Genomic DNA, 22,627 nt, shown 5'->3' with positions numbered 1-22,627 from the left:
GTTCTTCCGTGACGAAGCTTTTTTTTTTGGAGAAGATTCTCTATTTGATTATTTCAAATTGTTACTTTATTGTATCTAACTCGAAAATATATTCGTAAGTTATAAAAATAGTAACAAAGTAAAAAATATTAAACAAATCACTATATATTAATTATGCCGAATAAGAAATATAAACAATAATATTATAGAGTTACATTATAGATTGAATAAAATAAATAAGTTATAAATTATTATTATTATTTGCAAAGTGATTTTCGTCTACTGAATGTTAAAAGTTTGAATGGTTTTAGTCGTTGTTACTTTTATAAAATAACTAAAATTATTTATTGATTATGTTAAAATTTAGAAACGACTAAAATCATTGATATCTTTAATAATATATTACACATAATAAATAATTAAACTTAGGTATTATAACTTGTTATTCTATTGTTCTTAACCTAATCAAAGTTTTAGATAAGCTTTTGTCAAACATGCTTTTATCAAAGATCTTTAGTGTGTATTTGCTTCCATAGACATCATCATATTAGATTTCTCATATTTATAATACTATTTAAAAACTGTTGTTATCAAATAAAACAAATAATAATTTAGTTTTATATTATTTTTAAACTAATCAAATTTTTAAATATTCTTGAAAAAACGTGTTTTTATGAAAGAACTTTCATGCATTTGATTCCATATATATATATATATATACACTACTATTTGAGAAGTGAATTTGCTTATGTATCATGTTCTCCATAATTTTAGGCAATTTTGATTATTTTCAATGAGATCATGGATTTTAAGTACCTTTTAGCTTTTGTAAGACATGGATTTTAAGTTTAAGATTAAGATTTTAAGTATCTTTTGTGAAACATGAAATTTAAGTTTAAGTATCTTTTGTAAAACATGAAAGTTAAGTAAGTTTAAGATGTTATATATATATGACATTTCTAATCTGTACATCTTTTAAGTTTGAAAATTAGACATTTTACATTAAATGGACAACTGGACTCCATGGACAGTCCACCTGGTCATGGTCCTATTTAGACATGGTCATATTTGGACATGGTGCTATTTGGGCTCGACCAAAAAACACCCAGAAAAAAATAAGTCCATCCGGACTCGCCCAAATCCACCCAGTCCGTCCAATTGACATCCCTAGATGTCAATCCCTAGATGTCACTGAGACCGCTCTCAATATCTCATCCTATGATGTTTGTTTTTTTTGGTACCAAATTAATTTTGGTTTTTCGCCCATTTTCGAATTAAAAAACATCCCCCAATTCGTTCTAAACGACGTGTAGTTCGTTTCAAAAGAAAACGCACTTTGTCTGTTCGCCCAAAATATTTTTTAAACGAGAAGAGAGCGTCTTGCGGAAGAAGTTTCGAAACTCAACTTCTTTCAATCTCCGCGAGATTCTCGCACACACGACATCAGCTGTTGCGGGAAGTAGATCTTCTCCTTCTCTTTAAATAAACCCGACTCTCTTCATTCATTTTTATTACTTTTACTTTGAAAACCAACTGAGAAAATTCCTTAGCGCAAGATAATAGTTCGAGAATGTTTCGTAGAGTTTATAGTTCGTTAGGGCATTCACGAGTGAAGGGTGAATCGTTTACCATGGTTGTATCCTGAGACTCGATATTCGTACAGTTCCGTCTCACTACAGAGCAAATATTTAGAGTTAAGGAAAGAGATCGTATCTCGACTCCATGTCTGTTTCTGTAAACGTTTGTTTTCTCGTTTTCTATCGGAGTTTTACAATCGTTTCTTTCCTTAATATCGCTTTATTTATTACTGTTATTTCAATTCGGTTTCCGGCTTCTACAGATGGTTCCATTGTCAGGATCAAGCTTGATCCGCATCTCAAGCTCACCACCACCTCCTAGTAAACATATACAAACACACACACACACAAATCAGGTCTTTACAGAACACACAATTCAACTCAAATAAATTCCATTACTCACCTTACAAGTTCCCTGAGAAAGACCTCCTTATGACTGTATAAGCTATGAACAATCAAAAATCCAAAAATTTACTAACCTGCCAATCATAAAGTCTCAAACTTTCATATTCTTTTTTTTTTGTTAGCGACTTTCATATTCATTTTACCAAATCCAGAAATACCCACGATTAAATATCAAAAAACTTTTGGAGAAATTAAAGACTTGTAGTTGAACAACTAGTAACCTAAAGAAAACCTTATTCAAGTTTTAATAGAATGGGTTTTGGTACATATACATTAGTTTTGGGGGTTGTTTTATTTCGGTTCGGAATTTGCCCACCCCTGCGAGAGTTCCAAAAAAAAGTAAAAATAAACTATATTAAAAAAAACATACTTACAAGTTTTATTATGTCGTCAAGGTTTAAAAGGGGTTCACGCCAGTGAGGCTCGTTCTTAGGGTTGGCCTCACACTTCATTGAACCTAAGTTGTCGAGTCTTTGCCTTTCTGTCCGTTTTGTCTATCTTCTCTCGTTATATCCCATATCTAATTTATTTATAACATTCTCCTTCATATTTCAAGTGTCTTATATGTAAATAAAAAGAACATTGTAATGATCACTTAGAACCCTTCATTATGCATGTAAATTATCTTCATGTATTTTTTTCTCTAATTATTCATAATTTATGCGTGCTTCTCTCGAAGGGTTAGGTATAAACAAAGTTGTTGAGAGTATCACATCATATTTGCCTAAAACCCTTTGCTCTTCCTCTACTTTTTGACATTCACACGCTTAAGTTACTTACTTGAAAGCTCGACCCAAATAGGGTGAAGATGAGAACATCACTTTCTAGTTTGTTACAAAACACCTTTGGTAGCATGTGTTCCATCTCAAAACACAAATCAATAAGAATCAATTACTGTGTTTGGACTTTGGACCAAAAGACCGTATATCAATTTAGCCTTGTCCGTACATGATCACGTTTTAATATTTTGAAAAATATATAATAAATCAATAGTGGTCCTTGGATAGGACTAGAATATGTCATAACTAGAACAGGTCTCCTAAAACCTGTTAAACTTGTTAATTTGTCTTTTTTGATTTTGTGATTAACAATGGCATGACTGGTCTACCTACAATGTTGAGCTTGTATTTTAGTACTAACTAGATATGAATCAGTGCTATGCGTGGAAATTTTTCATTTATTATAATTAAAAGATAATTTATTTTATAAATTATTTTCTTTTCGACTTTCTATGTTTGTAACAGGTACAAAATAATTATACAGAGTATATCTGTATAAACATCCAAGACATCATCATCAAGGGACCCACATGAGACAAGCATGGGACCCACCTGGAGACTTTGAAGCAACACGACAAAGGTCTCCATCAGCCAACCAAGACTCGACACGTAACAAGCAGAGTGTCGGCACAATCAGAAGACGACACGTGGCAACCAATCAGTACCCAAGCTTCGTCTATAAAAGGAACCCATGATGAAGAACGAAGCACGGGCAATTTTCGCCAAGCTCTTTCTCACTCTAAAACGCTCTCCCTTCTCTCTAGAAATTCTGTAAAATTTTACATTCTGCAAACAACTCTGTAATCAAAGTTTGTAACACCAAGATCAATAAAAGTAAGTATTAATCACAATCTTGTCATCATAAGTTTGTTTTTAATCCAACAAATAAATAAAATCAAAATAAATTAAGAACTTTGTAAACAAATTAATACAAAGAAATTAAAGAAAAACTGGTATCAGATGCTAAAACGATGCAAACTGGTCTAAAGAATTTGACCATCAAGATATCTGACTTTAATCTATTTTAAACTCGTTAAAACGACCTCACCGTCTAAGTAAAACTCTGTCACTGTAGGTGTTCCAGACAGAAAGTCCCAAGAAGGCAGTAAGACCGTTGGCAAGCCAGCAGTTGAGTCGAATTAAACGGTTAGTAAATTTTATAAGTTTAAAACCGGATTAAAATCATGGCATCTTCGATTAGAAAATTCTTTAAACCAAGAACTGCGTCGACCTCGGCGTCTTATTCAACTATTAATTCTAGAGAAATAATGACTAAGATAACAACCTTTAATCAAGAAATATCAAAGAATCAATTACCGCATATTAACCCTGAGAATATATATCAAATAGGAACGTTTGATTTCAAAACGGCTTATTCAATAAAAGAACATGAACAAACTCTGTCTTTACAAAACGAGTTTGAAGAAATCAAATTATTATCCTCACTAGCTTTAGAAAAATATAAACAAAAAGGATCCAGTTACATTCATTTCGGATTAATCCAAGTAGCTATAAAACCAATATCAAGAACAGGAATTGATTCACCTATCTTTATGTTATTAAGAGACAAGACTTTATTAAAATTCGAAGATTCACTCCTTGGAGCAGTCCAATCAAATCTATGCAATGGAGCTGTATATTTTAATTGCGCTCCTAATTTTCAAGTTAGTCTAGACGACCCAACTATACTCAACACTCTGACCTTAAATGTTCATTTACCTGAAATTAAATTTCAAAACGAAAGACATGGATACTTATTACTCTATAGAGTATATTTTAAACAATCAATTTCAGAATTCAACCCAAGATGTTTACTACAAGACATAAAGGTGAAACAACAATTTTTGCCGTTCTTAGCAAAGACACTCCAACGGCTACATACACACCTAAACAACTGAACTGGGATGAAATTACTATACCAGATCAATGGAAAATTGAAATTACGCAACCTCCCAGAAACATTGAACAGAAAAATATATCAAAAATAATTGAACAAAGAGACGGAAAAATATTATTACAATTCGGATCTTATAGAGATCCATTACCACCTAGAATAAGCCCATATCACTCGAGGGCTTCCTTTTCTGAATATCGCACTGGCCAATCCAGTACGAACTCAGAAACAGAAAGCGTAAATCAAAATGTTAGACAAGAAGAACCAATTAAATTTAAAGCTCCAATAGCCGAGCCTCATCAAGATATGTATCCAACTTCACCAACTTTATCGGACTTTAAATCAATAAATGTTATAACCAAAGCATATGAAATAAATAAACGATATATAAAGGAAGACTTTTATTCAAAACAAAATGAAGAAAAAAGGAAATGGTATTTTAATACCTTTCCTAAAGAAGAAACTATATTATACCGAGAAAATTGGTATAATTTCATGATATCCAAAGAAACAGACATTCCATTTTTCAAATGGTTTGAAAGTTATGCAAACGACAACAATATAAATTACCCATTCAAATCAATTAATGTAAATTCGACATTAAGCCAAGTTTGGGAACAAACGGATGGAAATAAAATAAGATCAATCCATCGACCTCTGAAAGATATAAAGATAAATACTGCAAATAGACAAGTTATTGCAACCTCATTCAAAACCGGAGCTAATAAAGATGATAAAGACCCAATCCATATGCAAGATATAAAGTCCATATATCAACAAAATAATTATCAAAGCCAGATATTACACACAATATCTAGACAAATAAACGAAATAGATATAAAAATCAATAATAACGAGATTAATAAACAAGAACAACATCCCTTTTCATCAATAACTCCACCAATATTTAAACCGATGAACATGCAAGTAAAATTACTAGATAACCCTATTTTAACATCAATCGCATCCAGACTAGACAAATTAGACAGAGGCAAAAATATAAACATTATAGATGAGGAAGACAGCGAGTCAACTTCAGCCATAATATCCGAAGACGAACCAATAATCAACCGAATAAAAAATAATAAATCAACAAAACCATATTACAAGAGACATACTCCACCGGATTTATTATTTGAAGAACACCATAAATATTCCGCAAATATGTATTCCGGAGACGGAATATATGAATGGAACATTGATGGAAGATCAGAATACGAAATAATGAATTTATTACAAGAAATGGGAATGGCCGCTATGGCCTATAAAGCAAAGGGAAACGATGATAAGCAATCATGTGTTCTATTAATAGTAGGATTCAATGGAGCATTGCGATACTGGTGGGATAACTCACTAGACAATGTTACCCGAGAATCAATTATCAACCATACTGAAACAAGAACAATGGAAAATGCTGAAGGAGAATTAGAACAAGTGGAAACACAAAACGCAGTAGAAGTATTAATTCATACAATAACTATGCACTTTATAGGGAATCCAAAAGAAGAGTTAGAAAGTAAGAAAATAATCTTAACCAATTTAAGGTGTCCGACATTAGGAGACTTCAAATGGTATAAAGATGTATTTGTAACAAACATATTTCAAAGAAATGATTGTACTCAAGCCTTTTGGAAAAAAAGATTTATAGCAGGATTACCAACGTATTTCGCAGAAAGAGTAACAAACAAATTAAAATAATACTCAGGAGGACAGCCAATCCCCTGGAATTCAATAACCTATGGTCAATTATTCGCATTTATCAAAAAAGAAGGATTAGCGATATGCCAAGACCACAAAGATAAAAAGAGAAATGAAAAATTCCAATTTAAAACAAATATGGGATCATTTTGTGAACAATATGGATATAATCACCTCAATCCCCCATCAGGAATTAAAAGAATTAAATATAAAAATAATCAAGGAAAATTTAGAAGACATTATCAAAAATATAATAATCAAAATAAAAAATTCAATAAAAAATCTAATGATTAATATTATTCAAAAAACAAAAAATCTTATAAACCAAACAATAAACAAAAAATTGTATGCTGGAATTGTAAAAGACCAGGACATAAGTCCTCGGAATGCAAAATGAAAACAAAAATCAACGAAATATTTCAGGACCAACCTGATATTCAAGAAAAATTAATAAAATTATTAGTATCAGAATCGGAATCGTCCAACGAATCAAGTAACGAAACCTCAGAAAATGAGATAGACAATATAAGCAATTCTTCAGAAGAACCACAAGAGTTATCTGACAGCCTATGCAACTGCAAATTAATTAATGTCATTACAAAGGACAACGATAAACAATTCTTATTGGAAATAATCGATAAAATGGACAACCCTGATATCAAAAGAGATTATTTAATAAAACTAAAAGAAATAATTAGTAGAGAAAGCGAATTACTAACCCTGGACACTTTTAGTTTAAATAAGATATTCGAAAAATATCCAACCCAAAGTTTGTTTAGACAAGTAACAACAGGAGAATTACAAACCGAGGTTAAACAAATAAAAAGTCAAATAAAGGAATTACAAATAATAGTCAACCGACAAGAATTAAGTCAATTCCATATGGATGCAAGACTGGCAATAATAGAAAATAACTACAATATACCAAACGGCACTAATAATACTGAACCATCCACAAGTAATCAAAATACGTCTTTAGACAAACTAAAGGGAATAGTAATTAGCAAACCAAACGAAGATGACACAGAATATATACAAATGATCAACAAAATAAATTACCAAAAATGGTATACAAAAATAACTTTACATATCGGTAACAATTTCAAAATAAATGTAATAGCTTTAATGGACACAGGAGCAGACTATAACTGCATCCGAGAGGGAATTATACCAACTAAATATTATAAAAAAAACAACTGAACGTTTAAGTGGAGCCAACGACACCAACTTAAAGGTTCAATATAAATTACCAAACGCTAAAATATGTAATCAAGGCTATTGTTTTAAAAATCAATTCATAATGGTTAAAAATTTATCACAAGAATTAATTCTAGGAACTCCATTTTTTACGCAAATATATCCATTTAAAGTAAATGAGATAGGAGTAACAACAAAAATAATGGGAACGAAATTAACGTTCGAATTTTTATCACCTATGAAAACAAAAGAAATATTAAACCTACAACAAAATACAATAGGAAAAACGATCAATTTAATCAAAGATAAAAAAATCATATTCAATACTTACAAGAAGAAATAACGTACAAAAAAATAGAGGAACAAATCAAAACGCCATACACAATAAGTAAAATAAAAGAAATAGAAAACAACTTGATAAAACAAGTATGTTCTGAGCTACCAAATGCCTTTTGGCAAAGAAAACAACACATGGTAGAACTACCGTATATAAAAGAATTCAACGAAAGAAATATACCAACAAAAGCAAGACCTATCCAGATGAAAAAATATTTATTAGAAACATGTAAAAAGGAAATAAAAGAATTATTAGATAAAAAACTGATAAGGCCTTCTAAATCCCCTTGGAGTTGTGCAGTCTTTTATGTAAACAACCAAGCAGAAATAGAACGTGGAGTACCACGATTAGTAATCAATTATAAACCGCTAAACGATGTACTACAATGGATAAGATATCCAATACCTAATAAAAGAGATTTATTAAAAAGATTATATAATGCAAAAATCTATTCAAAATTCGATATGAAAAGTGGATTCTGGCAAATCCAAATTTCAGTAAAAGATAAATATAAAACAGCATTCACTGTACCCTTTGGTCATTACGAATGGAACGTAATGCCATTTGGTCTTAAAAATGCACCAAGTGAATTCCAAAACATAATGAATAACATATTCAATGATTATTCTAAGTTCACAATAGTATATATAGATGATGTTTTAGTATATTCAACATCAATAGACCAACACATAAGCCATATCAACACGTTCCTTAACATAATAAAAAAACATGGATTAGTAGTATCTGCTAAGAAAATGTCATTATTCCAAACAAAAATAAGATTTTTAGGACATACTATATACCAAGGAACTATTACACCAATAGCAAGATCAATTGAATTTGCAAATAAATTCCCTGACGAATTAAGGGAAAAAACTCAACTACAAAGTTTTTTAGGATGTCTAAAATATGTTTCAGACTTCCTACCAGACTTAAGAAAATCTATTCAACCCTTATTCCAAAGATTGCAAAAGAATCCAAAACCTTGGACTAATCAACATACTTTACTAGTAAAACAAGTAAAAGAAAAAGTCAAAACTCTTCCTTGTTTGACACTTCCAAATCCTGAGGCAGATATGATCGTCGAAACTGACGCATCAGAAATAGGATATGGAGGAATACTCAAGCAAAAATTACCAACAGCTAATACAGAATCAATAATCCGATTCCATTCAGGAATCTGGCTAGGACCTCAAAAACATTATTCAACTGTTAAAAAAGAAGTCCTCGCAATAGTCAATTGTATATCTAAATTCCAAGACGATTTAATTAATAAAAAATTCTTGCTAAGAGTCGATTGCAAATCGGCAAAAGAAATATTACAAAAAGATGTAAAGAATCTCGTATCCAAACAAATCTTCGCAAGATGGCAAGCTATATTATCTGCATTTGACTTTGATATACAATATATCAAAGGTGAAAACAACTCTTTACCCGATTTCTTAACAAGAGAATACTTGCAGGGAAAAACTAATCAAGATGGCTGAACAAAAAAGCAAAAAACCAATGACGGCATCGGATTATGTCAAAAATCAACAGCATTTGCAAGGACGAGTTCTTACACCAAATCCATATTCAGCATTAGCGGAATATCCACCGCTATCTTATGCAAAGGCAGCCCCGGAAGGATCTACCTCAAAAGAGACTGTCCCAACATCCAAAGAGCCCGAAACTCCTACCAAATCAACCTACTATGTCAAACCCCAAAAACAGCACCAGATGACTACCCAATTCACCAAACCCATAACCTTACCCCAACTAAAAGCCTTTGTAAACAGAGCCTTTTACCCAGGCTGCCCTCATCCAACCGATAATATAACCAAAAACCACACCTTCTATGAGTTTATCCTAGTATACTCTAGATCTATCGAAGTAACCCATTACCCAGACCAAAAAGACAAAAATACCATTGCCTACTCAACATGTAAAATCCTCAACATTCACCAATCCAAAGACCTAGGGTTTATACACCATCACACAACAAAACCCTTTGTTACCCCAGGATTTCATATTCAAGGATATACCTATACCGACTATCAAAATGCCTTTTTCAGGGCATTCTTCATCAGACCCTATGACCACTCCTGGTTCTTCAGCTTCGACCAAAATTGTTCAAAAGCGATACCCGGATGGTTTGCAGAATGGTGGTACTGGTTCGGACCATCAGACGCAATTTACCCAACCAACTTACTCAAGACCTCTTTCGAGTTTTACAAGATGCATGTTTCAGATCAACCAATCGGACCCTTAAACAAGATTTACTTTCACATCGATATGGGCATTCCATGGATTTGCTCATGGCACTTCCAACTAGCCTTACATCTTCAAGATATGCCCTACTCTCTTGTCAGAGAATTTAGGGTAAGAATTTAGGGTAAAATGGTGGGAAAAATATAATCAAGACCGATGTAGCTATTCAAACATCCAGAAATACTTTGACACCATCAAGCAAGCAAAACAAGCTGTCCAATCGGTTTCAAAAACAGTTCCCCTACTCTTACCAAGTCAAATACAGCAAACTTCTCAGAAGAAATCAAGTCCTGCTACTTCAACTACATCTTCTTCAAGCCAAAAAAGATCTAAGCAATCAAAGAAAGAAAAACTGGCAAACTCATCGATCAATTGATGGCCTCAAGCTCAGAAGAAGAAGACCTTAACAACGATACCAACGACCCGTTCGGCGGACCTCTAGCACAAGACCCTTTCGAAGATTAAAAAAAAAAATCTAATAATATGTCCATAGCCTAAATTTTGAATTTTGTTCTAAAAAATCCTAGTAGACTCTGTAAATTATTTTCTTTTCGACTTTCTATATTTGTAACAGGTACAAAATAATTATACAGAGTATATCTGTATAAACATCCAAGACATAATCATCAAGGGACCCACATGAGACAAGCATGAGACCCACCTGGAGACTTTGAAGCAACACGACAAAGGTCTCCATCAGCCAACCAAGACTCGACACGTAACAAGCAGAGTGTCGGCACAATCAGAGGACGACACGTGGCAACCAATCAGTACGCAAGTTTCGTCTATAAAAGGAACCCATGATGAAGAACGAAGCACGGGCAATTTTCGCCAAGCTCTTTCTCACTCTAAAACACTCTCCCTTCTCTCTAGAAATTCTGTAAAATTTTACATTCTGCAAACAACTCTGTAATCAAAGTTTGTAACACCAAGATCAATAAAAGTAAGTATTAATCACAATCTTGTCATCATAAGTTTGTTTTTAATCCAGCAAATAAATAAAATCAAAATAAATTAAGAACTTTGTAAACAAATTAATACAAAGAAATTAAAGAAAAACTGGTATCAAAGCCTTTTCCCATTTATCTCGCCGTAAGTGTAGGGGGTGGATTTAACCACCCCACAAGGCCCAAAGAATAGAAGACCTGGCCCGGATTAGGTAAAGCGATGGCTCGGTCAGTCGGCTCAAGAGTCAGGCCTCTCAGCTTGTCTCTAGTGTACTTTTAGTCTATCATCGTCAAGTAAAGTGTATTCGGCTCGGTGGCTGCTCGGACGCATATGGGCCTTTCGGCCCAGCAGGGGAGGCCCATCAAGACTGCGTAAGCTAGGTCAAGGATGAAACATCAGGACGACTATATAAAAGCTGCAGTCCATATGCATTTCATTATCCAGGTAACGAACAGATCATGGTAGTTCATGGCACGCAGTGTGTCCTCAATGAAAGACCATCGCACAGTACGAAAGCCTTCGAAATATCCAATTTTTATAGCTGATCTAGTTGTAACCGAGAGCCTGTGATAGTCCTTAACGAGTTCTTTGGCCAAAAAGACATTTTCCAAGAGAAGCCTACCCTCTACAAAAGCACATTGATTCAACTTTATAGCCTCCGGAAGAGTAGCCTTAAGCCTTCTTGCAATAACCTTAGAGATGACCTTATAGATTATGTTGCAGCAGGCAATCAGTCTGAAGTCAGTCATCTTTTCAGCATTTGTAGTCTTAGGAATGAGGGCTAGCAAGGTGGCATTAATACTATGAGGCATGAAACCAAACAGGAAGAAAGATTGGACTGCTGTGATGAAATCCTTTCCTATTATTGACCAAGCTGCTTTATAAAACTCCACTGGAAACCCATCAGGCCCCAGAGCCTTGTTAGAAGGCATAGAGAATATCACTTCAGTAATCTCCGCTGCTTCCACCGTTTTCATAAGAGAAGCTGCATCCTCGCTAGAGCAGCGATAGTCTATCAACTCAGAGAGGTTTACTGGTACCTCAGGAGAGGGTGGATTCAGTTCATTGAGGAAAATCTGAAAATGAGCAGCTGCTTCCTGCTTGATTTCACTTGGTGATGTGAGAATTCTTCCATCCATCGTGACAATTTTCCTGATAGAGTTTCGTACATTCCTACTCTGTGTGACCTTATGAAAAAACCGAGAGTTTCTATCACCCAAACCCAACCATTGCACTCTAGATTTCTGGTAGTAAAATTTCTCCTCAATTCCTGAAATGTGGTGCCAGTGTTCCCAAGCATCAGATGCGGCCTCAAAAGTAGAAGTCTGCGGATTCTGCATTGCTTCGGTTTGCTTAGCACAAAGATCGTCATAGGCCTGCTTGACTCGCCTCGACAGATCACCAAACACATCTTGATTTAGCGCTCTCATCTCTGACTTGAGAGCCTTATCTTTTTCTTGGAACATCTTAAGGGCTGATCGCGAATGAAACATGAGATCAGATTCATTCCACACGTTAGCTACCACTTCAAGATACCGCGGGTGCGTAGCTGTGTGAATGAAGAACTTAAATGGTTTTGAATTCCTCGGAGTAGCAGCTCTAAGCTGAATATGCAGGCGCATGTGATCTGAAACCCCACCAGACTCGAATGTGGCAAAAGAGTTTGGGAATTCATTAATCCAGCAAGTGTTGACCATTACCCGATCCAGATTCTTACTGATCAGGTTAGCATCCTGACAGTTTGACCACGTAAAGGAAGGACCAACTTGTGCCAAATCCATCATATCACAATTGTGAACCGCGTTCTGAAACTCTCGAATAGAATTTCTGTCCATCGCAGTCTCCCGAAGTTGAGAATACTCAAGAGCTGAGAGGGCAACATTGAAATCACCTTGAGTTTGTTGGACCTGCCACTGATCCTGCTATAAACTCCAATTCAATCCATAGCTCCCGTCTCTCAATCATACAATTGGACGCATAGATGAAAGAACAGAGAAAAGTGTCAGCAGATGCCTTGTTTCTCACCCACACGGTGATCATCTGTGAACTAGTAGAAACCGGACAAACCTCCACCTCATTCGACCAACATACCCAAATTATTCCCAGTCTATGGTTAGAGACTTAGAGTATTTGTGGAGACAACTCCAACCTGGAAAAGTAACATCAAATTTTTTCTTGAAACTATCCTCCTGCACTCTAGTCACAAGTAAACACCCAATAGACAACTTCACAACTTTGACCCAATACCTAATTGCCTTTTGTCTGCATGACTGGTTGAATCGACGCATGTTCCAAGCAAAGATGGACGACATCAGTTCTTCCGTGACGAAGCTTTTTTTTTTGGAGAAGATTCTCTATTTGATTATTTCAAATTGTTACTTTATTGTATCTAACTCTAAAATATATTCGTAAGTAATAAAAATAGTAACAAAGTAAAAAATATTAAACAAATCACTATATATTAATTATGCCGAATAAGAAATATAAACAATAATATTATAGAGTTACATTATAGATTGAATAAACTAAATAAGCTATAAATTATTATTATTATTTGCAAAGTAATTTTTCGTCTACTGAATGTTAAAAGTTAGAATGGTTTTAGTCGTTGTTACTTTAATGAATAACTAAAATTATTTATAGATTATGTTAAAATTTAGAAACGACTAAAATCATTGATATCTTTAATAATATATTACCCATAATAAATAATTAAATTTATGTATTATAACTTGTTATTCTATTATTCTTAGCCTAACCAAAGTTTTAGATAAGCTTTTGTCAAACATGCTTTTATCAAAGATCTTTAGTGTGTATTTGCTTCCATAGACATCATCATATTAGATTTCTCATATTTATAATACTATTTAAAAACTGTTGTTATCAAATAAAACAAATAATAATTTAGTTTTATATTATTTTTAAACTAATCAAACTTTTAGATATTCTTTAAAAAACGTGTTTTTATGAAAGAACTTTCATGCATTTGATTCCATATATATACTATTATTTGAGAAGTGAATTTGCTTATGTATCATGTTCTCCATAATTTTAGGCAATTTTGATTATTTTCAATGAGATCATCTATATATATGTATTTTAAAGTTTCTTCAAATTATCTGAATTTAGAGATATATTTTGATTAGAACCCTAACTTTATTAAGTGATATATTACATTTAATACAAATTAATTTTGTTTAAAATCCAAAATTAATTTATATTATAAATCCAAGTAACATAACAGATTCTTTTCAAACTTAAATATTAGATATACTAGATTTTTCAGTCGCGCTAAGAGTCTGTAATAATAATTTAATTTTAAAATATAAAATATAATTTATTTACATAAAATGTATCGTTATGAAACTATATTAAAATTTATTTTCTGTTTTTATACTTATTTTTGTCTATATAAGTATACCACAATTATTTGTGAAGTAATTTTTTGATTCTGAGATTTTACATTAAATATTAAGGGTGGTTGTTTAGGTTGGGTTCACATGTCTATTCGGTTTTAAAGCTTTTGGGATTCAAAATTTTGGTTTTTGTTTGGTTCAGATCTTTGCGGTGTTGATTCAAAATTTAATAGATCTCTTATATATCCTATTCATTTGTAATTTATTTTATTTCTGTAACTATTAGAAATCTGTCAAAATTACATTGTTTTAATTGATAGTATATTCGCCTATTCATGAATTCATGTTGAGTACTCTTCATATTATAATTTTCTATTGTTATCCACACTATAATATATTTTCAAATTTTTTTTAAAAAAAAATTCTGAAAATCTCAATTAACTTATTGGTGAATACCTTGAAACTCTTTATTCATTTTTTTATAAAACTTTTTTCTCTACATATATAATAGAATTTGTCTAAGATCTTTATTTTATATGTTAAATCGATCACTTTATTGAACTTGGCATAAGCATGTATCCTATTATATATGAAAATTTGCGATTGCATATAGTTCTTATCATTTTGATATATTTTTATTGTTGTTTGGCATGCTTTTACATATTTTTATCGGTGTTTTCTAATTATGAAATATTGTCAATAGCATATAGCACTTACCGTAAAATAATTTTTTGGACAAGGTTTTCCTTTTAAACTCCTTTGAATGTAGTTTTTAACGATTTAATTTAAATATCAAGTTATTTTATAAGATTATCTTTACTATTATTAGTTAACTTTAATGATGGTTACTTTACTTTTACATATATAATTTTTTTGAAAGATTACATTTTTTAAGTCTTGCATTCTGTATGACAATTTTCTTTTTTAGTAAATTTTATATGTTGAATTTTTAACAGCTAATATATATGTCAAGTTAATTTCAATTATTTTTCTTTGTTTTTTTTATTTTATCTGATATTTATTTTCATTTTGTTTTGATACAAATATTTTCTAGAAACATTAATATTTTAAAATTATAAAATTAAAAAATAAATTGGTGATTTAATTTATATAAACACTATAAATTTTATTTAGGCTCAACTTCAAATTTTTATGTGTTTAAATTTATGCAAATTTTATTTAAAGATCATGCAATTTTATTTTTATTTAATTCTTATGCTATTTTCAAAAGGTAGTTTAGATATGAAAAGTTAATTATGTTTTAATATTTTTCTTTCTGCAACTATTAACGTTGATTTTCATTTTATTTTGAAAGAAAAATTATTTTTGAAAAAATAAATAAAAATAGTTACTTGACATATTTTGATTGGTGATTGATGACAGAAAAAAAATGGTGATTTAAAATCATATGGACAAATTTCAATAAATCATTTTTTGGTGAAATTCAATAAATCATTTAAAATCAGACAATTAGAAAATTAAAATAGTTATTTGACATATTTTTATTGGTGGTTTAAAATCATATCTGGATAATTCTTATTTATACATTTTCTAATGTTATTAAAATCAGGGAAGAAACTGAAACAATCATTATTTAAATTTCTATATTCAGTATATCTCCCTCTTAGAGTTTCTTATTTTATGTATTAAAAGTATTAAATAAATTCATTTAATACATAAAATAAGAAACTGAAACAGTCTCTGGAAGTTTACATATAAGATATTGATTTATATTTTATTTTGAATAAACGATTTTGAAAATATTGACAGTTTTAGAAATAGTAAAATTTAAAAATTGATTTCATATAATATATTTGGTGGTCTTAAATCCTATATGGACACTTTTAGTGGCTTAATTTTTTTAAAATATTTACATTGCTTTTAATAATTTTTTATTGATTAGTTTATTTTATTTTCATTAATTCTTTAATGATATTAGAAAAAAAAATTATACATTTAAATGTTTTTAGATTATTTTTGTTAGTTTAACTATTTTAACTTTAATTTGTCATATTGTTTTAGTATGAAATGTACTTTAGATTTATTATACCTAATAAGACATAGATTAGATTATTTTATATGATATTAATTATTTAATGATATTAGAAAATATCTTATTTTATAAATTGTAAATTTTTAAATATTGTTTTTCTTACTCTAATAATTTTGACAATGATTTGTCATTTTATTTTGGTATAAAATGCACTTTATATTTATTATACCTAAGAAGACGTAATTGTTTTGTTAATATTACTATTCTTCTTTGATTTCCAGTTTCACTATAATGTTACCATTTTAAGTAATTTTTCAAATATTAATATTTATTTTATTAGTTTAAGTTATATAAATGATATTAATTTCGTTTTATTTTATTTGTTTTGGAAACATTGACATTTAAAAATATATTAATAAAATAATATTTTTTTAACTTTAAATATTTTAAAATAAATTCAACATTTTATTTTTTTATAAAATGTACTTTAAGATTTATTATAACTAAGAAAAATAAATTTTTGTTTGTTAATATTACTATTCTACTTTTGAATTTCTATTTTACTATAATAATTACCGTTTTTAAGTAAGTTGTTGAATGTTAATATTTATTTTGTTCACTACAAGAAAACACAAATTTAACGACGGCCAAAATCGTCGTTATTTCCCCGGAAAAGAAGGCTTACGAGGAAATGGCGATGAAAGGCGTTTCGTCGTTATATGATTGTCGTAAGAGAAGATTCGTCGCCATTTCCTCGTTAATTAGCGAGGTTATATTTTCCTCGTAAAGAAGAATTAAGTTTTCGTCGTAAAGACCACGTGGGGTTTCCACGTAACGCGGTCGTTGTGCTTCCTCGTAAGAAACTCGTAAATGATTCGTCGTAAAAGACCCGCAAAAACCTCTAAATAAATTCGTCGTAATAAAAACGTAAGGAACACGAAAACAATTCGTCGTAATAGAATCGTAACTAAATCCACGTAAAATCCTCGTTAATTGTTCCTCGATATTTCGTCGTTAATTTTCCTCGTTAATACATCGGGAATTAGCGACGCAATTACTTTGTTTTCTATTTACTGAATTTATAAATAAAAATTATATTTATTTAATTTATTAATAAAATTTTAATTGAAATTAAATCGAATAGAAAATTTTTTTTTGGCCGAATTAAAATGAAATTATATAATATATAAATAAGTTTTGAATTTTAAAATACAATAACAAAAAAAAAAACTAATGCTGCATTGCCGCGTCGTAGAATTCCTCGCTCCTTCTCGAGAGATCTTCCTCGTTGACTTGCACGGATGTCTCGCCTGGAATGGGGTTTTGTTGTCTCATGGTCCTGAACATGGCCTCCCATTCCGGATTTGTGGCCGCTATGACGTCCAAGAAGTTCTCGAGACCAGTCATACGAGCTGTGAACGACGATTTTGTCGAGGCCAACTCGTTTTGTGTCGACGACAGCTGATGTTGTGTCGTCTCCAACACGTCGCGCAGCTGAGAGACTTCATCATCCCGTCTCTGGCCATAAGAGGAAGTCGCTCTCGGAACATCGTTGACGGAACCAATCCCCAACACACGTCCCTTTTTCTTGGGAGCGACCTTAAAAAACAATAAAATATATATTAAAATTTAAATTTTAAAGTAAAATGGAATTAATAAAAAATTTATATAAAATTTACCTCCTCGTAAATTCTATCCACTTCTATTGTGGATAAGACGACGGGTGATCCGTCGGCGGACTCCTGCGCCAGCTGGGTCTCACGCTCGTCAATACGAGCTGCCACATCATTGTAGATCTTCTCAGACTTCTCATCTACAAATGCGCCCGCCTTGTTCTTGTGGGTCCGATCGAAAAGTTCCATAAGAGTCGGTAAACGTCCCAACTCCTTGGCCTAAAAATAGTTAAGAAAGTTTTTATTATATATATATATATATATATATATATTAAAAATCAAAAAGTTAAATATTTAAATTACGTACCATTTCCAAACGGACGCGGGCGTGTGGCTTTTGGCCCGTACTATGTTGCATCGCCCTGTGGCCGTGCTCATCTACCGAGTTACGGGAGGCGGAGCAAGACTGGGCGACTCTCATGGCATCAGGATCCCTCCAGTAACGGATGAGGCCATCCCACACGTCCGTGGTGATGGTTGTGGGTTTGCCCCGCTCATAGCCCTTCACGATCCAGTCACCCTTCCAGTTGGAGACCGTGTCCAACAAACGTTTCTTCGCCTTGTCGATAAACTCTTTCCGCACCTTCTCAGTGACCCCCATGGACCAATTAAATTTTTGCTGCAAAAAAAAAAAATATTAATAATTAGTTTAGAAAAATAAAATTTAAAAAAATATAAATCAGGAATAAATTGTAAAAACTTACAGCGTAAATCTTGAACCACGTCCTTCTGATGTAGATCGGAGTGGATTTCCAGTTGGGATGTGCCATGGAGAAGTAACCTTTAATCGTCTCGGTTACTTCTGTTGCAAGGCAGTTATCAACCCCAAACCTGGAAAAAAAAAACAAATTCAAAGTTTTAAATATTTATTAAAGTCACAAATGAATTTTAAAAAATAAATGTAACATACATACCAAAGTGTTCCTTCAGGTCGGTCGGGGTCTATGATCGGTAAGCCTTCTCTGCCTGGCAAACCGAGAATGTCCTCAACAGTGTACTGAGAGTAAGGACAACTCGCTGGCACCATCAAATCAGCATGAACCTGATGGGCGGGCATCTGAGGAGGCACATGAGGAGCTGGCATCGGAGGAGGAGCTACCGGAGGAGGCACATGAGGAACTGATGGCGATGCCGTAGAAGAAGGCGAGACTCTCTGAGAAGATTGAGTCTCGGGGACGGTCTCCTGCTGACCCGAAGAACCGGGAGCTGAAGAAGAACCGGGAAGTGAAGGCGGGTCTAACCGACTACCCGGTGGACCGAACATCTGCGAGTAGTGAGCACTACGCTGGTGTCTACGAATAGTCTGCAAAATTTAAATTTCTAAATTAAAGTCAAGAGTAAATAAAAAATTATGAACAGTATTAACTACGTAATTAATAAAATGAGGAAACCTAAATTTTGTAAACTAATTTCGTAAACTAAATTCCCTAAACTAACCACCTAATCTAAATTCCCTAAACTACTTAGAGAGGAAAGAGAGTTACCATGTTGAGAGGAAATGGAGAGGCTGTAGAGAGGAATTAGAGAGGAAATGAAGAGGGCTGCGGTTTCGCCTATATATAGGATTAGTGTTCGTCGAAAATTCGTCGCAAAATAACGAGGAAAGACAGAGGCCCGTCTTTCGTTTTGTCGCAAGGCCCAAGCAAATTAACGAGGATATACAGAGGCCCGTCTTTTATTTAACGTCGTTCTTGCGATGATTTTTGTTTTATCATCGATTTTACGTGGGCCCGTCTTTCGTTTCGTCGCAAGGCCCAAGCAAATTAACGAGGATATACAGAGGCCCGTGTTTTATTTAACGTCGTTCTTGCGACGATTTTTGTTTTTATCATCGATTTTACGTGCAAATAGCGAGGCTTTTTTTGCTAACCCCTAAAATCTTAAACCCCAAACCTCAAACCCTATCTTTCTTATCTCCAAACCTCAAACCCTATCTTTCTTATATTTCTTATCTAATACTTCATATATTTCTAACCCTTTAACTTCAATATATATATTTTTTTGAATTTGAAAGGTTTAATACGTTGGAAAACAATTTTACAAATTTTGAATTTGACGTATCACACAACAAATCAAACACACGCTACAAATCATATATGAAAGGTTTAAAAACAAAAAAAAAAAGAGAAGAAGATATTTGAATACAAATGATGTAGATTTATGTGGGCTACACTTACGTATCTCGTCATATGTGTTTCCAATATCTTTCTTCTTTTTTTTTTTAAGTTTATATAAAATTGAAAATTAATTTTTTTTTAGTTTATATGAAGTAGGATGGGGAGTTTTAGGGTTTGCACATTTGGGGTTTAGGGATTTGGGTTTCATTTTAGTTTAGGGTTTATATTTACCGACGAATTAACGACGAAAAGTAAAATAAAAAAGCTAACCTCGCTCATTCCACGTAAGTTAACGAGGCTCTTACGACGTTTTGGTCTTACGTGGAATAAGCGAGGTCCGCTTTTTTAATTATAAATCGTCGCTTAGTCCACGTAAGTTACGAGGCTCTTACGACGTTTACTGTTACCGTGGAATATGCGAGGTAATGTATTATAAATCGTCGTAAAATTCCCGTGAGATAACGTGGAAAGTACGACGACTGTCTCTAAACCCCTAAAACGAAACCCCAAATCCCAAACCACATCTTCTTTATCTTCTACTTCATATATCAAACACTTCTATCCTTTAACCTCAAGCAATTCATTCTAATCCAAACCGAAAATTATAAAAACACAATTCCTTTACTTATAATTAATGTCGATATCTTATTTATAAATAAACTCCCATTATCTTTAATTATATATAATAAATCAAACTCATACAAATATGAAATACATTAATCGGATTCATCGACATTCTCGTCATCACTTGAAACATCATCATTTACATGAAACTCGTCTTCAACAGCTTCCTCCGTGGGATCTTCGGTAAGATCTTCATACTCGTGATTATGCGGATCAATGAGAAGGATGTCATCAATTTCTTGTTCAGGTTCATGAACTTCATTTATTTGTTCTTCTTGCAATGGTGGTTCTTCTCCTACGATGATTCGTCCTCGAGGTGTAACTTTGATCACGGCTAACCAATTTATACCCGACTCTCTCATCCGTGGGTATGGAAGGAAGCTAACTTGGTCTGCTTGTGAAGCTAAGATGAAGGGCTCGAATTTGTTGTACCTCCGGCCACCGTTGACATCTACTACACCGAATTTGTTCAACCGAACACCTCTATTGACGACGGGGTCGAACCATTCACACTTGAAGAGGACGCATTTTAGCTTCAATATCCCTGGGAATTCGACTTCAATAATCTCCGTCAAGATTCCGTAGAAATCTGTTTCTCCTTTCACACAAATTCCATAGTTACTGGTTGCCCGCTGTTTACCATACTCATATGTGTGAAAAGTATAGCCTCGTGTGAAATACATCTGTGATGTGGTGACCTTTACAAGTGGAGATTGAATTACTTCGTGTAACCACTTAGGATAATCTGCATCGTCGTCATAATCAACCTATTTAAAAATAAAAAGAACGTTGAAATACAAATCATTCATGTATGAAAATTTTAAAAGTATTTGATTAATACCTGATTCTTCAACCACTTAACAAAGTGTTGATCTTTTCTTTTGTCTACGTCACTTGTGGATATACCAGGAAATGTTTCTTTGACTTGTGAAACAAACATGCTGTAAATTCACATTTTACATGAATTAATCTCTCTCAATTATATAATGTATACTCAATTTAAGTTACCTTTCAAAATAACGCATCAATGGATCCTCGCAATTGAGTAGAATATAGGTGTGTGCACTATGAGCGTCTTCTTCACTCGACCACCAAACCTGTTTTGATTTCCCACCAAGTCGTCCAATCTGGCTAAAGATTTCTGGAACACCAACAACTGCATATGTGGGCGCAACGCCACCATCATCATATCTTCTTGGAGCTCTTCTTCGGGTACGTACTTTTGACGCAAAGTAGTACGATGTGAAGTGAGAAACTTCTTCTGTCAAACTTCCAGCAATTATAGAACCTTCAACTTTGGCGAGGTTCTTTGCTTTTCCCTTCAAATATTTCATGGCTCGCTCGTACTGATACATCCATCCGTAATGTACCGGTCCACGAAGCAATGCCTCATATGGGAGGTGGATAGCTAGATGCTCCATCACGTCAAAAAAGCCTGGAGGAAATATCTTCTCCAAGTTGCACAATAAGATAGGAATGTTCTCCTGAAGCTGTTCTACGACTTCTTCTTTAAGAGTGCGTGTGCTCAAATCCCTGAAAAATGCTCCAATGCCTATTCCAAAAACAATTAAACACATTGTTAGTCAAATACTATTATTGTAAACTAAACCAATTTAATATTATTGTCCTATTGTAAACTACCTGCAAGTGCTTCATGTACGTTTGTTGCAAGTAGCTCCGCAAATGCAAATGGCAGAAGTCGTTGCATAAAGACATGACAATCATGACTCTTCATCCCGGAGAACTTTTGACCCTTTTCAACACATCTTGAAAGATTTGAAACATACCCATCAGGGAACT

The 22,627-nt window shown here is 32.9% G+C and overlaps 1 long non-coding RNA gene across 1 annotated transcript; it reads right to left on the bottom strand.

The window, feature by feature from the left end:
* Positions 1-798: 798 nt before the first annotated feature.
* Positions 799-3,019, bottom strand: LOC111212042. The gene is made up of 3 exons (XR_002662825.2): positions 2,336-3,019; positions 1,960-2,035; positions 799-1,874 (listed from the first exon to the last, which is right to left on the bottom strand). It is a non-coding gene; the product is annotated as an uncharacterized LOC111212042 (long non-coding RNA).
* Between the last annotated feature and the right edge of the window lie 19,608 nt (positions 3,020-22,627).

Source organism: Brassica napus, chromosome C2 (genome assembly GCF_020379485.1).
Source record: "Brassica napus cultivar Da-Ae chromosome C2, Da-Ae, whole genome shotgun sequence".
Classification (NCBI taxonomy): domain Eukaryota; kingdom Viridiplantae; phylum Streptophyta; class Magnoliopsida; order Brassicales; family Brassicaceae; genus Brassica; species Brassica napus.
The sequence above is the reverse complement of the archived record's forward strand: the minus strand, read 5'-3'. Positions and strand labels throughout refer to the sequence as shown.